General features: G+C 36.7%; 2 protein-coding genes and 1 long non-coding RNA gene across 3 annotated transcripts in view; 1 reads left to right on the top strand and 2 right to left on the bottom strand.

Annotated features, from left to right (window-relative positions):
* The window catches only part of LOC143711053 (E3 ubiquitin-protein ligase TRIM35-like), a 242540-nt gene that overhangs the window by 125060 nt on the left and 93265 nt on the right, over nucleotides 1-24215 (bottom strand). The window lies entirely within an intron of this gene.
* LOC143710912 (uncharacterized) overlaps nucleotides 1-24215 on the top strand; it is a 195562-nt gene that overhangs the window by 89575 nt on the left and 81772 nt on the right. The window lies entirely within an intron of this gene.
* The window catches only part of LOC143710924 (uncharacterized), a 54100-nt gene continuing 35019 nt past the window's right edge, over nucleotides 5135-24215 (bottom strand). The window contains exon 5 of the long non-coding RNA XR_013194691.1: nucleotides 5135-5246. This is a non-coding gene — a long non-coding RNA (uncharacterized LOC143710924). The remainder of the gene's footprint in view (nucleotides 5247-24215) is intronic.

The following is a 24215-nucleotide window of genomic DNA, read 5'->3' as shown; positions in this document are numbered from 1 at the left end:
GCCTGAAAGATAACATTCCATTTGGACAATTTCAGCGTCTTAGACGCATCTGTAACAAAGATTCTGATTTCGAAATGCAGGCTCAAGATATGTCATTAAGATTCAGGGCTAGGGGCTACTCACCAATGACAATAGAGAAAGCAATAGTAAAAGCACGCTCCATAACACGCTCTGATCTACTACTAAAAAAGAAAAAGAGGAGGAAAGATATGGTTAAAAACAACTCTAGACCTGTCTTTGTTACTCAATATAGTAGTAGTGCTTTTGAAATGAAACAAATAATTATGTCCAATTGGGGGTTAATTCGAAGTGATCCGATTCTGAAAAATGTCTTTCCAGAGCCGCCTATGACTGTGTTTAGGAAGGCACCATCCATAAGGGACAAACTTGTAAGAAGCTACCTTCCAGGTCCTAAACAAAAAACATGGTTAGAAAAAGGATTGTGGGGGACATATAGGTGTGGTTCTTGCAGCCATTGTGAGGGTGTCATTCAGAGTAAGATTTGTTGTGATTTGAGAACGCAGAGAGAATTCAAGACGAATGGTTTTATTAACTGTAACTCTGAATATGTCGTCTACCGCCTACAATGCCCATGTGGGTGTTTCTATGTGGGTAGAACTAAAAGAAAACTAAAAGAGCGGTTTTATGAACACAAATACGCAATCCGAGTCAACAACGAAGATTACCCTATGGCCAAACACTATAAAGAAGTACACCATAGTGATCCATCATCTTTGAGAATTCAGGGCATTGAAATTATTAAAAAATCAATACGTGGAGGTGACATTTTAAAACGGTTATTGCAACGTGAAACTTTTTGGATATGGAGTTTTAAAGCAATGGATTATCCAGGATTAAATGAGGAGATAGACTATAGACCTTTTCTGTGACTCTGTAATATTGTTTTTCTTGTGACTACCTATTTCTCATATGTATTTTATATGTTTATGTGTATGCATGTGTTCATGCGTGCTACCTGTTGCTTGTGTTCTATTTACAATGCAACCAACAGCTTTAGTGCTGTGAATCAGGTGAGAGGTGTGTCTTATCAATATATGCATGAGTGTATATGCATGCTATTTTTGTTGTTTGTATATTTTTCGTTTTTTTATTGTGATCAATAGATTCGTTGCTGAGAACCATGTGAGAGATGTGCCCTAGCAATATATGCATGAATATATATGCATGCTATTTGGTGCCTGTGTGTTTTTTGTTTTTTGTTTTTGTTTTTTACTGTGATTTATAGTTTTAGTACTGGGAACCGTGTGAGAGGCGTGTCTTAGTAATTACCTGTGTAGACCTTCAACACCCGTATGATTACTTGCACCTGTGTTTGTTTCTACTAGTGTGTCTTTGTTATTATAAGATCAGTTTTCTATCTGCTTCACTATGCCCTGAAGAAGGCTCCATGCCGCTACGCGTGGGTGTTTTAAAATTGTCCGTTTAGGACATGTCATTTTTCCAATAAAGACATTTTAACTAAGGAGTGCCTCGGTCATCAGAGATTTCTTTTCTCTACACTGTCTCTAAAAATGATTCATCTTTTTAGGCTATTTAACAACAGCTCTACAACACCTGCATGTAAATAATTTATCCAGACTATCACTGTGCTGAGGAGTAAACAGCAATTACTTTTAAAATATAGTAATTATAATCTTAATGACCTTCGACCAATCGTCAACCGAACCACAGGCTCTACTCTTCAGCAGTGACCCCAAAAACTCACACATTCCAGAAAACATTTTTAAATAAAAAAATAATAGAGCATTAAACACTAACAGATCTCCCCCATATTAATATTGAGCAAAACACATCAAATAACACTTAATTTTAACATTTGCTCTCCTTTAACAGTAAGAAGCAAAGCATGCTGGGAACTAGAAATCTGTTGTAACCACTGATCTATATAGAATGACATCTATATAGTCATTCTAGATCAGTGGTTGTAACTTATTCCGTGTGTGTGTGTGTGTGTGTGTGTGTGTGTGTGTGTGTGTGTGTGTGTGTGTGTGTGTGTGTGTGTGTGTGTGTGTGTGTGTGTGTGTGTGTGTGTGTGTGTGTGTGTGTGTGTGTGTGTGTGTGTGTGTGTGTGTGTGTGTGTGTGTGTGTGTGTGTGTGTGTGTGTGTGTGTGTGTGACACTGAGTAAAGGAAATTCACATGTTTCTTGTAAGTGTCTGTGTCTAAGACAATGATATGCGGTGGCTGTAAAATAATGCTTCTACAGTGCACTGTTAGCAATTGATGTAATTTTTACAATAAATTTTACAACAACATATTGTATTCATGTTTTTATTGTAAATGCAAATGCATGATGGGAAATGTATGGACAGTCCTTTAATTTTATTTTACAGCCACCGCATAGCATTGTGGGATCGCTCCTGTTTGACTTTTGAAATTGCGCGGCGGCTGCCAACAGTACCAGAATCAAACATTTTAGGAAGAATCAGGTATGAAACATTAACATGAAATCTATTTTATAAGTCTATGGATATCCAGTCACAGCCTTAAAATCAGATAAAGATAAAAAGAAGACATTAAATCTCTGAAGATCTCAGCAGAGGAGGATTAAACAACTCCACAAACAGCATTACCAGCTTCACTTATTACTAACCAGACTGACTTTATTTCAGTCATAAGTCTATGAACGGAGGTTCGATGTTTTAAAATATTTGGTCACCATTATGGTGATCAGTGTTTACTTTAGTTGGGCAGTTTGACTCTTAGCATTTTAAGTTAAATTTTGGTCTTTGTAACAGTGTTTACCAAAGCACATAATTTGTTACATAGGAAAACAAAACCAAAGTTGTTCAGGTGTTATAGTTTTCATTATCAAAAAGTAGAATGATTCACTAATCTTATCCTGGACCCTGACCAAAAGTTGTAATTAGTTATTAAAAAATAACGTTGACCTTACTTGACACAGGGCAGACATTCTAAATTTTTGTATACATTTTTTGAAAATCATTGTAATTTTTTTTAGAAACAAACAGACATCAAGAATCAGCTTATGAATCTCAACAATGGTGACATGCTTCATGCTACAATGCATGCTGGGAGTTTTAAACTATGTAGCCTCCCAGAATGCATTGCGGCATAAAGCATGTCACCATTGTTGAGATTCATATGTAGATTCTTGATGTCTGTGTGTGTGCCCAAAGATTACATTCCCAATTGTAGAAAAAAATATCAGCTTGATATCTGATCTGTATAAAAAAATGTATGTTGTTGAAAAAAAAATCTATTAATAACAAATAACCCCTTTCGGTTTTTTTTTTAACTTTATTATGTTGTAAATTATACGCCTATCACCAGACCACTTTTGTTTCTGACTTTCTTTGCAACAAATGATGTATTTTTGTAATCACTGTTACAAAGACCATAAATTCACATAAGAAGTCTAGAGTCAAATTGTCCAACTAAAGGCAACACTGTTCACCATAATGGTGCCAAAAATTGTACAATGGTAAATTTTTACCATTGTTGTGTTTTTAATTTGCTAATATGGAAAATTACAGCATTTTATTGTAATATTCACAAATAACAGGATAACAGTATATTGAATTACAATATTAAATTGTAATTCTGTCCTGTGAAATTACAGGGAATTCCTGGCAACTTAGTAAATATACAGTAAATTGTAATAAATTACAGCATTTTACTGTAATAATGCTACTGTAATCACAGTAGCACTGCTGTATAAATACAGTACTTTATTGTAACAGTAAACAGTAAAAATCCTGTATATTACTTGCTGTAAATTTACAGCAATTAGTTGCCAGGAATTTCCTGTAAAATTACAATAAATTGTAAACAGTGTGTAGTTACAATAAAATTACAGGACTGTCCATACATTTCCCATCATGCATTTGCATTTACAATAAAAACATGAATACAATATGTTGTTGTAAAATTTATTGTAAAAATTACATCAATTGCTAACAGTGCAGGTGAAACTCGAAAAATTTGAACATTGTGCAAAAGTTGTAATTTTGAATATTAGGGCTTACAGCTGTAAGACTGTGAAGAACTGGTTAAGGAACGACCACTTCTTGAGAAGACAAAGAACCTGCTGGATATTAGCTTTTGAACTCATTCTTGGGAAGGCAGCATCACCATCCGAGACTAAAAGTCTCACCTCTGAATCATCCTAATCTACATTTCTTCCCCTTATCCCCCACTCCTTCCCCTTCATGCGAGATCACCAACGTGCACCCATGAATCTATATGGTTAAATGAATTATTATCATACAGTATTATACATATTTAGTATCATTCGAAACGTCTCAGAGTGAGTGGTACAAATGGCTCATTTACAAATAAGTAAAACAAAAGCTAATAAGGTTTTTAAGAGTTTAGAGATAACTGGCCTCAAAGGAAGTTGATCTCTAGCCTATTTCTTAATGTCGGGTTTGCATCTCTTTCTTTATTCTAGAGCATTAGATGTTATTGTATTGATTGTCTTTGAACTGATTATGAAATTGGCATGATACATTTACCTGACATAATAAAATGTTACATTTGACTTTGACATTATTTTCATTAGAGTTAAAAGGAATAGTCAAACATTCGCTCACATTTAATGATGCACAGATATCATTAAACCTTTTCATTTATGGAGTCAGATGAAATAACAAGTTAATACATGAGAAAATGTATTGCATTTAATCAAAAATCCCTTTGCCATGAGAAAAGACAGAACACGCGTGAGACCTTCTCCGCTAATCGAATGCCGCCATTGGATCGATTCAGACGGCCTTACACAGCTTATGAAAACCCTAAATTCAAAATCTCAGAAAATTGCATGAAATCAATAAAAAAAAAGGATTTGAAATACAGAAATGTCAGCCCTCTGAAAAGGATAATCATGCATATATAATACTTTATTTTCTTTACATTTTATTATCAGATCAGTAAAACAATTTAAGTGCAACATTTATTATTTTTTTTTTAAAAAGTATTTTCAGCAATCTGATAAACTATGGTGTGTCAAAAGTTGACCCCCACCCCCTCCCCTTAAACTCTTATAAATCAAACTTATGCTTTGAGGGTCTTTCTGTCGAATCTGACATCAGTTCAGCAGAAAGTAGAATATCAGCCGAGAAACAAGAAGCTCTGAGAGACTCTCTCTACAGATTCCCCTCACAACATGTGACATTAACTTGAGGTCCATGCATCTGTCCTGACAACCCGCATGCAAATTCAGATGCACATCCTTTCATAATCATTGATGCGTGTGGAAAAAGATCTATTAAAAAATAGATAAGAAAAACAGAAGTTAAATCATTAATGAAAGACATCCCGAGGTGTCTGGAATCATTGTACACAGCAAAAACTCCAGTGTTAAATGAACTCTCCTGGGAGTTTATATGGCTCCAGACTCAAGAGTTAAAGTTAATGAGATAATTAAGTGAATTATTGAGTGATGATTGAGCATTATTGAAGACACCTGATGTTAACAAGCAGAATCACTGAAGGAGAAAATCTCTTTTTTTAAGCCACCATTATGGAGATCGGTGTTTGCTTTAGTTGGGCTCTTGACCCTTAAACTGTAAACATTATATTTAGTTTGGCTATTGTAACTAGTGATGGGTGATACTGCAAATTTCTGTATCGATCCGATTCCAAGTAAATACAGGGCCAGTATCGCCGATATCGATACCGATACCGATACTTTTTCATTTTAAAAGCATGCATTTGAACTTGTATGCACTTACAGTAGTGTGTCATGATTTATGAGGTGAATGCATCATTAATATGCTAAATCTGAACACGTTTAATGACTACTAGGCCTAAATATTTTGTGATCTGTGCTCTCAACTCCCCTTTAATTAGTCAGTGACTTTTACAAAACTACCCAAATTATAGTACTAGCCTACTGTTCAAAGGTTTGGGGTCTGTAAGATTTTTATTTCTCTTAGTAAAAACTGTAATATCACAATTTAACAATTTAACATAGGCTATCTGTTTTCTATACAATAGTAAACTGTAATTTATTCATGTGATCAAAGCTAAATTTTCGGCATCATTACTCCAGTCATGATGATAATTCATTTTAATATGCTGATTTGCTGCTCAGGAAACATTTCTTATTATTATCAATGTTGAAAACAGTTTCATATTTTGTTGGAAACCATGATACATTTTATGCAGAATTATTTGATGAACAAAGTTGAAAGAACAGCATTTATATGAAGTAGATTTTTTTTTACAGTGTAAAACCCTTGACTGTCACTTTTGATCAATTTAATGTATCGATCCTTGTTGAATAAAATATTAATTTCATTAAAAAGATCTTACTGACGTCAACATTTTAAACCATTATGTACAGTTTTGGTTTGTTTATTGCGAAATAACTCCCGATTGTTTCTCTGTCATCTAAGCAAGGCTTCGTTTCCCAAACGCACTGGGCCTGTGAGCTCAGCGAAGCACCAGCATCGAACGCTCTCTGTGATTGATTGGTTTCGTCTTGTATACAGATGACTAGGAGAAAAGGTTCTATCCTACACAATTACCCGCTAACATTCGCTTATTTTTCCACTTAGAAGCTTATTTTACGCACTGAATTGCATGCTAAATTAATAAAAAATTACTGGTAAAAAAACCACACATTTGGATCGATATTTTTGTGTGAGGATCGATCCTTTTCGATACCACGTCAGTATCGAAGTATCGATACTTCAGGATCGATCCGCCCATCACTAGTTGTAACAGAGATATAACTGCCAGAATATCAAAGGAAAGGGTGATGATATTGGTTATGTTTTGACATAATCATCATTTAACCTACGTCGCTGAACGCATTTAGAGAGTTTTTATCTTGTTGATTACAGCAGATCTGTGATTCTATAGCAAATGATTTTCAGCATTTTCAATATAATCCTAAATATTTATTAAAAGTTGTTCTGATCAAAAGATAGCATATGTTAGATTTAATAGTAGAGTGAAAATGGTGACATTTTAGTTTTTTTCCGCTTTTCCCGTCTTCCGGGTTTAAAATCTTCATCGGACGTGGCAGTGCACTGTGTTGATGACTCATAGGTGTCTCATAATTATTAATGAGACTGAGTTTTCATATCCTATGAGAAGACACTGTATCTTAATCATTCATGACACCACGTGGATCTTTCCAATGACAGACATGTCAAACTGTGATATCGCGTAGTAGATGAGAGAGACAATCATGGGGTCATGGTTGCAATCTGCCATAAAACGGAAAGAAGAAGAAGATGACAATCATGGACAAGTGTTTGTTTTCGTGGTGCAAAAGTCCAAGTGGGTTGAATGTTTCCCCGCGATGCTGCCAGGGCTAGACTCTGGCTCTGGGCGGTTGGTTTAACCACGGACACATCAACCACGGACCAACCTGGTCTCACAGAATTCCGTGAAATGAACACGGACCCTTAACTCAAAATCTGTGGCAGTTTCACGGAATCGCCGAAAATTCCGTGATGAGCCCACGGAAATGATGCCTATGTAAGTCAATGACAGGCAGCATCCGTGGTCCACACACGGATTCCCTGTTCGGACCTGCGCTCCCCCAATTGACGTCGTTTTATAATTTGGAAACGTATCGCTTCATTCTGGGTTTACTTTAAAAAGTACTTCACTTTAAATATTCATTTTTAAAGTGATTTTAACTTGATATTGCATTGTTCTGTCGTCGTTTGATCGCTATGATAACTTCTGGTCAGTGGTCTGTTCCGTGACGGTACCACGTAATATTCAGGGGGCTTTTCCACTGGGCTCGTTTGCTGCGGTCCGAGCCCGGGCGCGATTGTTCCCGGCGTCCCCCGCAGCGTTGGTCTGGTTTCACACTCAACTTAATTCTATCGAACTCTGGTGCGTTTGCGTGCATCTTACGTCATTGCAAACGTGCACGGCGCATGATATAAAACACGACGCGGATCAATATATTGTGTTTTTTATTAATTTGGTGCTATTATTCATAGCTGAGTAAACAACGCAGGTTAACTGTGTGTGTGTTTCGCATAAGCTGTCTTTCCGCTGCTTGCAAATGGACTCTTTTGAGGAGACAGTGGATTTCCATTAATTTGTTGCCCTGATTGCACGCACTATGCGCGAATACACTGCAGACTCACTCTTACTCGTATCCAGGGTAAATCTTCATCCCTTACGTGTGTTTTATTTAACTAAATACATCATAATCGGCTAAAACGCATGCGCAGGATACTTTACTTCCTGAACAAGTGCGCACCCGAGTCCGTGTTGCTTTCACATACACGCGAATCGCAGCACGGTTCGGGAGCAACCGAACTCAGACCACCTCCTCCAGGTAGTCTCGGGTTCGGTACCCCAGTGCGCACCCGGGTCCCATGACAGCGTTCACATTAGCGATTTTTCATGCGAACCGTGCCCCGTTCCGAACTAAACTGCCAGTGTAAAAGCCCCCTAAGTCTCACTGCAGTTCGTGATATGGTCACATAATTTAATATAGTGTAATGAAGTGACATTGGATAAATGCATTGTTATGACTGTCGTGTGTGGGGGGGAGGGATTTGTGGGTAGAGTGGGTTGAGTTACGTGAGTGTTCGCACCTGACCGCTGATGAGCATGAAGGAGCGGGAGCTTTGGGACAGTGATTATGGTGAGTTTCAAAGAGAGGGTGAGCAATAAAAAGAGGAGCACAGTGACGGGTGCTGAGACTGAGAGGCGGTGTGTTGTTGCTAACGCCGAGCTGCACTCAAGGTTGGGGGGCGGGTGCCGTTCGTATGCTATTTAGGGCTGCCGGCGACGAAGATAGTTTAGCGGGCTAACCATAGATCAGGTCGGGTATAGGAGTGCGTGTGCGGCGCGGCTTCCCAGCAAGGGGTGCTCCGTTCCCGCTATAGTTCGGAGGGTCTAGGCTTTGGCTGCTAAGAAGGGACCATCTGCAAAGTGCAAACCCGAAAGAAAGCTCGTTTTGAGGAGATTAAGAAACAATGTTATATGTGTAGAAACAATATTCAGCTCACGAGATATTGAACGCGGAACTCCGCAAATATGCGAAGCGAATATAAAAAGCAACTGTACCCAAGTTGCAGACTTGATCATGTAGGACCTTCAGGACCACATAGCCTACGTGGACAGCACCATGAACATAGTCAAGTTTTTTTTAAAAACAACCAGGGTAAAAATAGTTTTAGGTTTGCTGCGTATTCACCTAGACTGCTTTAGTGTACTTTTGTGTAGGCTATTGTACATACAGTACGCAAAAATGTTTTATGTAAAAGTTACAGTAATTCACCAAAGGGATTTTTTCATGTTCCAAAGGTTGTAGTATGTTCCTACTGACCAGACTGACTTACTACAGGTGGAATTTTGACAGTACCTCCCTTACTGTACGTTCAGTATACAAATATTAATTTAAAAAAATTACAGTAATTCCTCTTTTCTCCTTGTCCAAAGGCTGTAGTGCTTTCCTAGTGATCAGACTGACTTACTACAGTTGCAATTTTGACAATACCTCCCTTACTGTACGTACTGAAGGGTTGGGGTCAGAATCCCCTGTCTCTTCAATTTAATTATATCCTTTTGAATGATAACTTTATTCTTATTAAAAATTCAACAATCAAGTATGTATCCTAATCATTTCTGTATTCATTTTCTTTTAGGTGCATTCCAGTGTGTGCCCTTGGGTTGTGTTCACATGCAAGGGGCCTTTTGATGATAATTGTCTTGGGATTCAGAGAGCGGCGAGAGAGACTCTGTACTCATGTATTACATATATATTATATATATTGTAAGTAAATCAAAACCAAATAATTTACAAGCTTTTAACTTCATGAGGTGCAATGGCAGGAGATGTCCTTGGTGAATCTGCGTCTGGCTGGACATTCATTTACAATCCTTTCTAAAGTCCATCAACTTTTTGACATGTTCAGAAATCCCTTCAACTCCCTCTGCATACATTCAGTCTTTTACAGCCAGTTGGTCAAACACAAAATCTTGAACTGACATTATTTCTGGAAGACCCCTTAGGACTTTTGCATATAAAACTCTTCGTCCCTTTGTCCTCTTTTTCTGGACCTTTCCATCATCGCTGTATCTTCTGTATCTCGTCCGCAACACATAGACGGTAATGATTTGTCGAAGAGGAAGAGTCCACTCTAATAGTGGAGAGCAGTATCCATGCCGTCGAAAGTGTGTTATTTTCACCCAGCTGTCAGGTCTTCTGTGTTCGGGCTTCCTACGGACGCTGTAGTTCGTCAACAATGGCTACAATTTATGTTTGATTATGTTCCTGAAAATTACAATCGTAATTTAGCTCTCTGTGCTGCGCATTTTACGGAAAACAGCTTCCAGAATCTCCACAAATTCAATGTCGGATTCAACAAGAAACTGTTACTAAAGCATGAAGCAGTTCCAACTTTAAAACCAGAGGCAGCAGTTGTTGGGCCACAGCCAGTAAGTAAGGCTTAATCATTTTAAATGTATTTGCATGTGTAATTTTAGACGTAATGCTTTAGTTTTTATCAAGGACGTAAACAAATGCCAGTGCTGGCTTTAGTAGCCACTTAGTTATGCTATTTCGTGTGTCTATGACAAACGCGTACAAACATTTTGGACCTGAATTTGTAATTATGTACTAATTTTGTAAATGTATTTTCCATGTATACTTTATGACGTAATTTTTCGATTTGATCAAGAACGTAAACCAATGCCAACGCTGTTTGTAGCTAGTTAGTTCTTTGCTATTTTGTGTGTATAAGACAAACGTGTATAAAGTTCAAAAATTATATGTAATTGCAACAGCAAACTTCAGCTGCTGTTATCAGATGTTTTCACGTTCTGTTGGCATTTTAACACAGTTGCCACATGTACACCTAAAGAAAACGATACACCGAGTAAACTAAGGTTTGTGAATAGATAAACGGTTGTTCATTATATCGACAAAACAATAACTTTAAAAAACGGAATTACTCAGTCATTTATTCAGTTATATTAAACATTTAATCAGGAGAAAACCGTAACTCAAAAGCATTTTCAAGTAACAGCATATCAAAATTCTTATATAATAATAGTAGAATAGAATAATAATAATGATTCAAAAATGTACAATTCAGAAACGTTTTGTAAGAGCCGTGTTTGGGGAGGTTCTGTTTGACTCTCTTCATTGCCGCTTTCTGGTTCTGATTCTGGCTCAAGCTGATACGCAGTATTGACACCATTATTTACATTTGACCGGAGCCGGAGCACATGCAGCTTTCGCCTGTAAAGGTAATGGGCGTGAAGTTTCCGCCACGCAGTTTAGCCAATTGCAACACAGCGGCCCAACTTACCAATCTGAGCCCATTGCCTGTTTCTGAGGGAGTGGTTTCATAGAATCAGGAAGTCAACCGGTCGTTCAAATGACAGAGGAGAAAGCGGCTTACAACAAAGGTGAAATTTATGAAAAAAAAAACACGAAGACATGTTATATTGCACCCCATAAACACAGTCATGCAAAGAAAAAAAGCAGTAAACCACCCTTTTAATAAACCAGCTTCATAATAAAAATATTTATAAAACAAGTTACAGTGTTTTCCTTAAACTATTTTCACAATATATGGTTACAATGATTATTAATACAAGTGTTTTACAGTAAACACTTTCTTAATAAATTGTTTAACAACTACTTATGGTACCTTTCAATATAAAAGCACTTTTTATTAGTTACAATTGTGGCTTACTATGACCCATAAATACTTCATATACCAAAAGCCATGATTAGAATAGAATAATTGCATATTTCATAACAATATCCACATATCTGCATCTATATATCTGTCTTAGTTGACTTGTATAAGTTTGAGGGTCAATTTATACATAATTTCACCTTATTTTCATTAAGTGAACATCTCAAGCACTCAAAAAAATAAATTGTTGAATGAACGTGATTTAATCGTAGCACCCATTATGCATCAAATCAAATCAAGTAAACTTGAACTACTTTGAATATTTTATATGAACACAATATACATTTGTAGATTCAACATGATTGTAATATGTCAATGTAACTAATTGAATCAAAATGTTTGTATTGTGTTAGTCTAATCAAATTTATTCTTATCCACTGAATGTCAGTAAAGCACTTCAATTCAACAAGATTCTGCCTTGTTACATAAACTAGTTAATGTCTTGTTTTGGTAGTTGATTGGGCATTATTGAAGACACCTGATGTTAACAAGCAGAATCACTGAAGGAGAAAACCATAATTTTTAATTCACCGTTATGGAGATCAGTGTTTGCTTTAGTTGGGCTCTTGACCCTTACATCATTAACTTTAGAAATTGTTTGGCTGCTGTTGTTGCGCCCCTGTAAAAAGGGAAATAGAAAGTACGACACGGACACAATGTGGTTTCAGTCAAGTCCAATGTTGTAATGCATTTACCATGAACAGCAGAATAACATGTTTACTCAGTATCACAATTAAACATGTCATTTTCCCTTTACACGACATAATAATGTCCCTCTAAAAACTACACAATTAGGAAAAATATCAGCTGGTCACTTATAACTCCACATTACACAATATCTGAGTTAACCTTTAAAGTGAGTTACCAAAAATATATCAAAATATATTTACTGCATCTTAAAACAGCATTGGCAAATAACCTTGAAAATGTACATTAATAAAACAGACTATTTAAACAAAAGTGATTTAACTTAACCCTGCAAATTGTTTAGAAAAATATAAACAGCACAATATAGAATAATCTGTAACGCTAAATACTGCTGTTTTATAGTTATTCATTCAGAATACACTTAACATTTTAACCTCAGTAGTAGCGTTGCACTTAAACAGAAAGTACATTGCCTCTTCACATTAAACACTTTTTTTTATAAACTTTAACAATAGCGCTTTTACTTTTTCCCTACGATATAAAACAAATACACAGAGAAAACGGCGGCGCCGGCGGTATTACATTACCACCACGCTTTAACCTCGGTCCACATGACATAGCTAGCATACAGGCTACACTGGAGCAACACTTCACGGTTAGCCTACTAAATCTGCATTTATATCAATTACTATAATCACTAACATTTACTCCCTGCATGTTCCTTATGGTATTAAACACATATATAAATCGTTCAAACATACTACCGCCCACTTTCTTCCCTGTAAAAAGGGAAATAGAAAGTACGACACGGACACAATGTGGCTTCAGTCAAGTCCAATGTTGTAATGGACGAACGTAAGCCGCACGTTCCGTACACAGGCTGAACGAGGCATTAGCAATCGTTAGCAGATCCTCCGATCACAAACCGGTACTTAAACTTACGGCAAAAGAAAGTGAAACTTATATAAACAAGCAAACACTGCATATTGTAATTTAAGGTGCATTTCCCCAAAATGTTATAGAAGTTAAATAAGACAGCATTTTAAACACATATCGTCTTTTTATCCTATTAATCTCTTTAGCCTCCTTTACCCAAAAAGCAATGGATTACTGATCTACCGACCATAAATGTATTTTCTTTCTCCTGTTTTATAAAGAAATTAATTACATATTTCTTAACCAAACAGTGCAGCAATGCAATGACTTTTGAAGCATTTTAACTTTTTGAAATTAAGATATAAAATAAAGATTATTAACTTGCCCCTTTTTATGAACCATATTAAGTATCTTTTAACTTGTTTCAGTATTTAAGTATCTTTTAACTTGTATCAACCCATTCAATGTATCAGTATTACATCATTTTTATCATCCTTACACTGTTACTGAGTTATAACAGCTAGACGAACAAATGGTCATGGTCATCTGATGGTGTAAGGCAGTGTTTCCCAACCCTGTTCCTGGCGGCACACCAACACTGCGCTTATTCTTTGTCTCCCTAATCAAACACACCTGATTCAACTCATTAGCTCATAATCACATGGGTTAATGAGCTGATGAGTTGAATCAGGTGTGTTTGATTAGGGAGACAAAGAATACGCGCAGTGTTGGTGTGCCGCCAGGAACAGGGTTGGGAAACACTGGTGTAAGGTGTGTTTTAACATAATTATTATTTCACAATCATTTGACCTGAATCACTGAACTAATATAGAGCCCAATTTAGGTTTACTTTTTTAGTTATAGCAGCACTGTCCTTATTCATATTTTCATCCTTTACAATGTAATCTAAAGATTTTTTTTTTTAAATGTGTCCTATATACAAAAAAAACTATTATTTTGATTCCATTTAGTTTTTAGACACACAGACATCAATAATCAGCCTGTGAATCTCAACAATGGTGACAATAATAAAGCATGTTGCAGTGCATTCTGGGTGCCACCAATCAAAACTCATTCATGGCTCCCATCATGCATTGCGGTATGAATAAATAATGAGCTTATGTTCAGAGGTGATCTGTTTGTCACCATTGCTGAGACTCATACGCTAATTATTGATGTCTGTGTGTGCCTATATAAAGATTTTTCAAAGTTTTCTTTTTATTGAATTGATCATTTAGATTTCATTGAAGAGGTTATAAATATCATGCTGAACAAGGCCAGTGCTACTATAATTAATAAAGTAAACCTAAATTGGTCTCTATGTTAGTTCAGTGATTCAGGTCAAATGATTGTGAAATAATGATTATGTTTAAACACAATCAACACTATCAGATGACCATGACCATTTGTTCTTGACCAAATTATAAAGTTTATGTTTTAAGGGTCAAGAGCCCAACTAAAGCAAACACTGATCTCCATAACGGTGACTTAAAAATTATGGTTTTCTCCTTCAGTGATTCTGCTTGTTAACATCAGGTGTCTTTAATAATGCTCAATCAACTACCAAAACAAGACATTAACTAGTTTATGTAACAAGGCAGAATCTTGTTGAATTGAAGTGCTTTACTGACATTCAGTGGATAAGAATAAATTTGATTAGACTAACACAATACAAACATTTCGATTCAATTAGTTGTAAAGAAGTTACATTGACATATTACAGTCATGTTGAATCTACAAATGTATATTGTGTTCATATAAAATATTCAAAGTAGCTCAAGTTTACTTGATTTGATTAGATGCATAATGGCTGCTACGATTAAATCACGTTCATTCAACAATTTATTTGATTAAATCACGTTCATTCAACAAATTATTTTTTTGAGTGTGTGTATTTCTTTAGGGAGTGCACAGCAAAATCACCAGTGTTAAATTAACACTGCTAAGTGTTTATATGAGTCCACACTCAGAGAGTGTTAAATGAACACTGAAGCAGTGCTAAAGTTAATGAGATCATTAAGTGATTAATTGAGTGATAATTGAGCATTATCGAAGACACCTGATGTTAACAAGCAGAATCACTGAAGGAAAAAATCGTAATTGGTATGTTACCATTATGGAGATCAGTGTTTGCTTTAGTTGGGCTCTTGACCCTTAAGTCATTAACTTTAGTTCTTTGTTTGGCTACTGTACCTGAGTTATAACAGCCAGGTGAACAAAGAGAAAAGATGATTTGATGGTGTTGTTAATTTAACACTGGTGATTTTGCTGTGTGGAGTAAAGGGGCATATTATCATTCCTGCTTACCTGGAGTGAAATGTTTTATCAGCCTGTTAAGGTGGACTGCTCTTCTGATAATGAGCTCAGGCCTTCTTCAGCCTCGAAGAGAACTGTTGTTTGTCAGTGTTCTGTGTGTGTGTGTGCGTTTGATATTCTTTGCAGGTTCTGAACTTTGTGATATACAACATTCTCGGACCCTGGAAGAAGGTCACCACGGACTTAAATCTCGGAAATGGACGACAAATATTCTTATTAACGGCGATATACCCACTTATCTATCAAAAATGTATTATTGTTTAGACTTTATGTTGTCTTAGCCAATCAGAAGTTAACGATTATGTAATGCATGTCCTTGGTAAAGGTATAATTGTGTGAGATTTTTGTGTAAGGTAGAGTTGGCTTGCGACCTCCTCGTGACTTTGACACTGGCTCTACCAATTTAACTGCAAACTATTCTTGAGTAAAATTTTACTTATTTTATTGAATTTCACAACTCCTGGTCTTCTTTCATCATATTATCTGGTCCTGGGTATGGTTATCTGAAGTCGGCTGATCGCATATTTTAGTAACCATCATATATTAGGTATCATTCGAAAGCTTACGAACTCAAAATTCCTCCTGCGAAAACCGTTTTGAAATTGGACGATTGAGAGGCGAGTAAGGTATTTTAAGCGAGCAGCTTCAGACGCTGTTGTTCTCTTGTGCTCCGCATCACACCACACGATAACGTTGGATAAAAATAAATAAATAAAAACTTGCGTGGCGTTGTAGTTTACACAGGACTGGCGGGAGCTTTATTCTGTCATGTGGTTTATTTTGATAGGCGAAACTGTCTTTGTAGTGTTAAGAGAAGGAGAGCTAAATGGGCGATTTTGTTTTTTTGCCCCTCAGCTCCGCCGTGCATTTGGGGTCCCAGGGGACCCCACTGGACTTTTCTTTCATTTTTAAAGGTGTTACCTTCATCTCAGGGGCATGAAACTCTGTGACTTTTCCTAAATAATCTATCTATCTAAACATGCACAGAAAACTGGGCTTGATTTGGTTGTTCTAAAGGTGTGTAAAAAACATTTTACCGTTTAAAGGTGTTTGGGGTCAAAATAACCCCACATTGAAAATGAATGGGAAAATGAAAAAAATGACTTTTTTTCATTTTGTTTGTCAAAAAAATGAAAGTAAATCCATTATAAATGTGAAAATTTCTACATATAAACCAAGGACTGATCCTAGAGAATAAATAAAAAGTGGAACGAACTTTCCATCTCATATACACACACACACACAAACAGACAAATGTATGTGACTGCAACAGAGAGCATTTTTCTAACTTTGACAAAAACAGATTTTTTTAATGTATTTCAGAATGTTTAAATATATATTCACAAAATATAGACATCATAAAGTTGTGAGGAGAAGTTGAAGCATCAAGAAAAATGAAGTGAAAAAGAAGAGAGATTTCGGATATATGTGGTCATTGCATTTTCTTTCTTTAATTATAAAGAAATTTAATTATAATTTTTATATAAGTTTTTCCACAAACCTGCAGATGTCAATATTCTATCCCTAACACATAGAGCAATGTCCAAAAACAATTTAGATTTAATTAAGATCGTCATTTAAGTGATTTTTTCTTTAAAAAATAATTTTTCATGAGCCAATTTATGGCCTAGTTAAGTAATTGTGCAGTAAATAGGTTAAAAAAACTTGCAAATTTCCACAAAAACACAGCATAAATGTATAGGTAAATACATTTAATTCAAACTTAAAATTCTGGTTTTCTCCTTCAGTGATTCTGCTTGTTAACATCAGGGGCCTCATGTATCAATCTTGCGTACGCACAAAAACTCTGCGTACGCCAGCTTTCACGCTCACGGTCGGATGTACTAACAGTTAAATCAACGTGAGAATGTGCGTTCCTCCACGCCAATTTCATGTCTGGCGTACGTACATTTCTCATAGTTTTTGTCCGTTGGCGACTCTTACAGGCAATGAAGTAAAGTTGCAAACATTACACAACGAATTGTTCTACAAGTCTATCGCACTACCACCTGTGGGAAGCATTGCTATTAATTTGCAATTTATAAAATAATTTACATATATTGTCACACGAGCCTTATGGGAATATTCTATGCAATTAAGTAAGAAGTATAAAAGCATATGCAAATTGATACAACCCTTAGTCTATGCTGCCCTACAAAGCCAAAAGGCAGTAACTGCATTTTTGGTCAAAAATGAGTTAATGTCATTTTTGGGATATTAAAGACCTCCTTTATCATGTGGATAAATATCTATACTCAATTTGACTTTTTTCAAAAAAATAGAGGGTTGTGTTCACAGTAACTCCCAAAACCATACAAGCAACCATGGCAGAAAGCGGTAACTGCAGTTACCATTCTTTGGCTTTGATCTTCGACGCAAAAGTCCAGTTACGTACTCTGCCTTTGTTAAGCCATTCATGAAAGAGATGTTACGGTGCCACCTTGCAGTTACGATGATAAGCCTTTGTTTTACTGTCCATAAAAATTTGCCGCGCTTCAGTTACTGTCCATAATTGTCACTAAATCACTTACTTCTACACAAATATCCAAATAAAAAACGAGCTGTCAAATGTGTTGAGTGGTTGTTTTATCAAGTGTTGAACTACTGTAAGAATGGCAAATTGCTCTCGAGGGAGAATGATGGTGGAGTTGAAATGGAAAGATGGCCATTCCACTGCAAAGACGAAGAAGGCACCGAAGTTGAGCCAGATGGCTGAAATTCAGCTACGGCGTGGGTCCAGGAGCCTCTTCTTTAAGCACAGCCACAGAGACTGTGACTTCACTGAACTGGACTTCCTCCTGGCCAAGTTTGATCTCAAGATGCCCCCTCCCCTGAGGCCACATGACCGGGGCATTGAGGAGACAAAGAAAGAAGACATTTTAAAAAAAACTTTGTCCTCTTATGCCCCCCAACAGAAGGGCTTTCTGGCTCTCACTTCTTGTGGAGGAGTGATGTTTATGGAGGAGGTAGTTATGCAGGTTGTTGCCCACCGTTGTTTTTATCTCTATACATGAATTTCAAACCATCCATTAATAAATTGATATATTTGCGTTCTCTTTCAAATAAATGATTGTTTTTAATTATCAGAGATAGTTGTTGTATTTATTCACACTGTACACTCTTGTGTCACCTATCTGTTGGTTTTGCTGCACACAAAATTGAAGTTTTTTAGTTTACGCATTGACTCCAACTGAATGCACTCCCAGCACTGGATAGCAACAACGACATGTCTAAGTATTTGTGTGTCATCTAAAACAAATGCCATGATCATTAGACTTTAATGAAGGTGATCAGTTAATTATCTTCTAAATGGTGGTAAGCAAATATTGATTATATGTCAGTTACTGCCTTTTGCCTTTGCACGACTCCTTATTTTTTAGTAAATAATACAAAGGCAGAGTACAGTATCTGACAAATAAGGGTCAAAGGTCAACTTTGAGCACAAGATTTTTTATATACACACATTTCTTCATCTGGGCAACAAGTCACCAGATTTTCATTGCTCTACCTATAATACATTTGTGTGGACAAAACAAAAAACTTTAAAGTCATTTTTCTCAGTTTGACACTCTGGTCAGTTACTGCTTTTTGCCTTTGTAGGGCAGTATGGCAATGGCAGCTTTGGCCTTATTAGAGGACATTGCTAATGGCAGAATCCGAAGAGAACGAGTTTTTAGGGACCACAATAATTTTCTGGCCCAGGATGATGACTGGCTTATCAGCCGTTTCAGATTTCCAAGGGCTATCCTCTTGGAGCTCTGTGTTGAGTTGGGTCCGAATCTAGAGAGAGAGACAGCGAGGAGCCACGCAATACCCGTTCCCTTGCAGGTGCTGACAACACTTGGTTTCCTGGCAACTGGTTCTTTCCAAAGGGAACTGACAGACCGCTCAGGAATAAGCCAGTCGTCTTTGAGCCGCGCAATGCCAGCGGTATGGGTCTGGATCATCCGCATGTCTACCAGGTATATAAAGTTCCCATATGATGCAGTTGACCAGCCAAACATTAAAACGCAATTTGCAGCGATAGCCGGTTTTCCTTATGTAATCGGAGCGATCGACTGCACACACATTGCTATAAAGGCGCCATCTGAAGAAGAATTTGCATACGTGAATCGGAAACATTTCCATTCAATAAATGTGCAGATAATATTGGTTACCTTCGTGGCAGTCCTGTAGTAAATCCGAGTCTCCCACAGCAGCAGATACTACTCCAGAGAGTAAAGTCTCACCCATAATTGAGGCAACTCTCTGCTCAAAGGGTGTAAGTTCATCGACCCCTTTACCACTGCCTGTTCTGCCCACACTTTGTCGGTGCGCAGCAGTTCTCCATTTAACGTCCACCTTTATATCAGACCATTTCTTTTTAAGGTCATTTACAGTGCGACTTTCAGATCCCACCGCATTGACGGCATCAGCCAAACTCTCCCACTCATATTTTTTCCTTTTGTTATTAATTCCGGAGGACAAAGTTCCAAATATTTTTTTTTCTCGTTCTACCTCCGATAGTAGCACCTCCGATTCACTTTCTGTAAAGTTTCGCTTCTTGCCGCTTGCTTTAGCCATTTTCTTACTCCTTTCTTTTGCCAAAGTGGACTCATTACCATATTTAAATGTATTTAATTAAGGGAGGAGACTGGGTGGGGCGTTGTGCTCGTGCATGTGCGCTCATTTATACGTTAATTGGGATGTACAAAGAGAATATGCGTGGGATCCTTCGTACGCAGAGATTCATACATCTGTTTTTTTTTGTGCGTACGCACATTTACAACTTTGTCCGTACGCAATGTTTTAGTATGAATTCAACGCAAGTCTTTGTACTTGAGGCCCCTGGTGTCTTCAATAATGCTCAATCATCACTCAATTATTCACTTAATTATCTCATTAACTTTAACACTGCTTCAGTGTTCATTCAACACTCAGCTCAGAGTTTATATAATTCACACTTTTCAGTGTTAATTTAACACTGGGGATTTTGCTGTGTGAATTTTCCCAAGATATATTCAGAGATGACAAACAAGATGTTATAGAATAATAATTGATTGAAAACACAATTTTGACAAAAAACTGACCTTAAATTTTTAGACCTTACTGAAAACGTACCCGCGCGACATCCGACGGGTTTTCCCAGATCGCATGTATGTATTTCATCCTAGTCAGCATATAAACTGCTGTTGTATAGAACTTGGATTTGTAAAAGTCTCATGAAAAATGAGGTAATGAATGTAGTTCAAAACAAAAACAATAAACTTTACATAAAGTTGGTATCAAGTTTGTGTAATAACTGACCTCCATGTATTTTATGCAGTTTAAACCCAAGCTGTTACTTCATTCTTTTGTTTCCTGTTTTGTATTTAGGTGGTGTAAAGCATGAAACTATAGAAAAAGCTTGTGTTGGAGCAAGTGAATGTAATAGCTGGTCTTTTACTGTAACACCCCTCAGGATGGAATATTCTGTCCAGTGCTGCACACTCCGACAAGTGCAATGATGCCAGCCCTGCCCCAGGTATGCTTCTTTATTAAACCATGAATTAATGCACATTTAAGAGCAAGTTAGTTAATGCAGCTAGTTCTGGTCCTGGTTCTTGAATCTGATTGGTTGAGAACCCCTTTCCAGTGTAAAATACCGAACTTGTCCTTTAACACTGAGGGTGTTGCTGTGTATGGTTCAAAAACAATAGTATTTACTAGAGTAATTTTATTATAATATACTATATTCTTTTTTTCATGTAGGCCTAAGAAGTTTAATTAACTACACTCTCAACTAAAAAAAAACTTCTCAAAATTATGTGACACAATAAGATTTGTAAAATGTGTGATTGCTCCTCCGCAATCGCCACTCACTGTGAGAAATGCTGCCTGTGTAGATCCTGTAGATACATGTGGAGAGATACAAACTGGTTCTCGTTTGATATTAGTGGAATATCTGTTGGCTGGATAGGGTTCTCAACCAATCAGATTCCAGAAACAGAACTAGCTGTATTTGTTCTCTTAAATGTGCATTAACTCATGGTTTAATAAAGAAGCATACCTGGGGCAAGTCTGGCATTGCACATGTCGGTGTCGCAGCACTGGACAGAATATTCACTTCTGTAGGGTGTTGCAGTAAAAGACCAGTTATTACATTTACTTGCTCGGACACAAGCTTCTTCAATAGTTTCATGCTTTACATACAAAACAGGAAACAAAAGAAGAAAGTAACAGTTTGGGTTTAAACTGAAAAATAAAATAATAATAAACAGGGTTTCCCGCAGAAAATGTGTTAGTTAAGGTGGTGGTGGTGGGTGGGGGGAATTTGTAATTGCATAACCAATTTTTTAGAGTGCCATACCCCTCTTCCACTTAAGGTGATGATACACAGGGCAACTTTTTGAGCAATGTTGCTGGGCAATCTTGCCGAGCGATTGTTACTTGGGCACTTTCCCATTGAAAATGGACAATAAATTTCTCTCTGGATAATTTAGATCGGTCGTGGGCCCTGTGTCTCATCTGGTTGCCCGTTGATGGCAACATTGCCCAGCAACATTGCCCAAAAAGTTGCCCTGTGTATCATCACCTTTAGACTGCAGTCACACCTTTTCCATTAAGGGACAATATTTGCCCCCTTTAATCAATTTTTCCATTTCATTTTTTTACCTTTGTAATACCTTTAAAAAATAAATAATTACTTAAATAAAACAATGTTCAATAAATAGGCAATGTTAAAAATCGTTTAATATTAATAAAAATATTATATTAAAATCGCCAGTAGGTGGCGGTAACTCATTGTCTTTATGTGTGAGTCATCGAGTCATTCATTGAATCTCACGATTCGTTCAAAGCCACAGATTTCGTTGCAAAAAAGAGCAATAAGCCTGACTATACTGTTTTAAATGTAGTAAATCACTTAATGTTACCCTTTTGTTTTGTTTTTTAACTGTTGTATAAAATCAATGTCACATTTGAAATCGTGTGGATATTCGGGAAACATTGCATCAACATTAAAAACACTGCTGGATATCAGCCTGCATTTTGTTCGCAGAAACAGCGCAAGCGGCTCGTGACAGAACACAGACCGACTGAATGACACTCCTGTCAGTTGCTCTGCTAAAATTCGCGCTGCGAACATAAAGCCCGCCTTCTTTTATTTGATTGGTCATCTCAAATATTCTGACATTGACGAGCAGTGACAGACCAATGAGGCTCAGATGAACACACACGCACACACACACACACACACCTGTCTTGTTTGTTCTGACGTGCTTGGCGCCGCTGCGGAAGAACGCGCTGATAACAAGACTGAAGCGAACACGAAGGCTTATCACATATTTAAAGATTGAAAGGGAGAAAACAGGACAGAGTAACTCGGCGGATATCGCTCATATAATTTTTTTTGACGACGTAGTTAAGGCGGCAGGCGTGTGTTGCTTAGGCGGCCGCCTTAGTTTCAGAGTGCTGCGGGAAACCCTGATAAATAATAATAATAAAATAAATGGACGTCAGTTATTACACAAATTTGATACCAACTTTATTTAAAGTTTATTGTTTTTGTATTGAACTACATTCATTACAAACCCAAAAATGTATGTATATATATGGGTGATTCTTCAATTGGGGGCTATTTTGCCATCTTACATTTTGATGAATGAAATTTGGTTGAATTTTGTTAGAATTATGTCAAGACAATGTTTACATGCTTTGATGTAAAGATATAATAATGGCCACGACTGAGCTTAAATATAATTTGAGTATTTTATATCTATTTGCCAACTGGCACTGCAAAACGTCATTCCCATCACAACATCAAAAAGTTTCATAATGCAAAGAATGTATCAAGGAGATCATTTAAACTAATTTAACTTGCAAACATTGTTAACCTTCAACAATACGTATAAAAAACAAAATGTTTCCATTCAGCGAATTACATATATTGTCTTGTTCTTACCATCAAAATGTGTTTTTCTGTGTTCATCAAAGCACACTTTTGTTTAATTTCTGGAAAATTAATTTTAGATGTTTTTTCTTTGAATAGGTGGATGAGTATTTCATTAGGCTTTTCATGTAGCACCTCAAGATTGAGCATAAAACAGTTTTAAAGGTATTTTTGCTGTATATTAAGCAATGTGGCGGTAATGACATACTGTTCTGGTAATGACATAGTGTTTTGGTAATGACATAAATGAAAAGTGGACTGATACATAAAGCAAATTTAAAGGCTTAAATGATGACTTCTGGTGAGTGTTGTTGAAAGAAATGGACAGATGTGAGGAGATATACAGTATATAAATATGACACAACCATCAACTTGAACATGTTTATTTCAATCATGAAGAAACCATACAATATTTTCTAGAGAATCAATTGTAACAATAGGATAAAACAGCATAAAAATATCCTTCATAAACATTTCATAACTATGACTGAGAGGTGAAATATTATTTTGGGTTAAAAACTCATAAAAGTTGCATTGGTCTGGTCCTGCTGGTCTGTTTCTGTTGCTGTGCATTATTTTGTAAGAGAATCCAACCTGACGGTGTGCTTCCTTTAAAAAATGGTACTTCTTCAGTACCTTTCCAGATAGAATCCTGGCAACAATCTGTTTGTTTTTTACTCCAGCTTGTTTGTATTTGTTTTTGAGTTCAGAGAGTACCACATTGTGGAAGAGCAGTGTCTTCTTTAGGGCCTTTGGTTGCAGTTTCATTTGTTTTTTTGTTTTTTGCTTT

This window comes from Siphateles boraxobius, unplaced genomic scaffold, assembly GCF_051911475.1.
Source record: "Siphateles boraxobius isolate OS27281-9 unplaced genomic scaffold, OSU_SipBor_1 49, whole genome shotgun sequence".
Lineage (NCBI taxonomy): Eukaryota > Metazoa > Chordata > Actinopteri > Cypriniformes > Leuciscidae > Siphateles > Siphateles boraxobius.
The sequence above is the reverse complement of the archived record's forward strand: the minus strand, read 5'-3'. Positions and strand labels throughout refer to the sequence as shown.